The 1259-nt window shown below is 29.2% G+C and overlaps 1 long non-coding RNA gene across 1 annotated transcript in view; it reads left to right on the top strand.

Annotated features, from left to right (window-relative positions):
• The window catches only part of LOC110452474, a 6034-nt gene extending 4781 nt beyond the window's left edge, over window positions 1-1253 (top strand). Inside the window, exons 2-3 of the long non-coding RNA XR_002463193.1 lie at window positions 602-653; window positions 1060-1253. This is a non-coding gene — a long non-coding RNA (uncharacterized LOC110452474). The remainder of the gene's footprint in view (window positions 1-601; window positions 654-1059) is intronic.
• Window positions 1254-1259: the final 6 nt, after the last annotated feature.

The raw sequence follows: 1259 nt of genomic DNA, 5'->3' as shown, positions 1-1259 counted from the left end.
CGGCATGAATATTCGACTGATGTTGAAAAAATGAACATATCAATATTACTATCAGGATAAAATACACTAAAAAATTAAAGCAATAATGCTCGACATTATCAGGTACAACTACAAGTAGAAAAGATGTTTATAAGGATCTCTTTAAAAATAAGTTATAAATTGATAAATATTTTATATATATATAAAGACAGTTATGCAAACCTTTACACAGTTTTCCAGGGCAAAATGTTTATTTGGTATTCACAACGTAAAGACGCACACACATTGAACATTATTATACAAAAAATAGTATTACTGCACATGAAACTAAGCGTCCAATCACAGCTAAGACAAGTATTGATTTATCTATCCGATGCTTATACACAGTCATAAAACAACGTACAAACCGACTTCAATGCGTCGCTTATTAATGTATACATCAATAATTATCATTAAGTTGATAAAAAAATGTTTTTTTTGTCATCAACCTGAAAATAAAACGGGACTTCACTCAGATTCAAGACAATAGATATAATGTGTTACATGACTATGCATGTTTTATAGTATTTGCGCTATGTCTGGTAATGGTATTTTTCGTTATTTTATTTGTTCTGTAAAATAGAGATTCGGAGAAACGGGAAAAACAAATGACCCAGAAAATCAAAGAACTGGAGGTAAGATTGTTTCCATCTACTTCGACATACCGGATTTATGTTATTTACAAATATCAGGTATTTACATACCTTGTACTTATGTGAATAGTTAAAATTTTCATATGTATCTCAAATTTTAATGTGTAATTACTGATATGAACTTAAATAGTAACAGAAAGATTAAACATGTTAAAACTGTCAATGTCAGAAGCATGTTTAATACCTGCGTTTAAACTTCAATTCATGAATTAGTATACAAATAGATATGTACAAACGCCTGCTATCAGTAATGTGAATTTTACAACAAATACAGATATATAATCTAACTATGTATTAACATACATTTGTATGTAATACATGAACTATTAATGCCGGTTTGAAAACACAATACACATTTGTCTATTGGGATATTCATTTTATGTTTCAGAGTCGTCTACTGTGTTCAGTGAGTATAAATGGCATTCACATTAACATATTGTTTGTTATAGACGTGGCAATTACAAAACATCCTTACATACTTGTTGGTTCGATAATGCCTTAAAGTGGTTTTAATAATGGAACGGAGAATTAAAAACATAAACCAGTTCATTGACAACCAATAAGCATATATCGTATCAGACTATACCT

This window comes from Mizuhopecten yessoensis, unplaced genomic scaffold, assembly GCF_002113885.1.
Source record: "Mizuhopecten yessoensis strain PY_sf001 unplaced genomic scaffold, ASM211388v2 scaffold6699, whole genome shotgun sequence".
NCBI classification, from domain to species: Eukaryota; Metazoa; Mollusca; class Bivalvia; order Pectinida; family Pectinidae; genus Mizuhopecten; species Mizuhopecten yessoensis.
The sequence above is the reverse complement of the archived record's forward strand: the minus strand, read 5'-3'. Positions and strand labels throughout refer to the sequence as shown.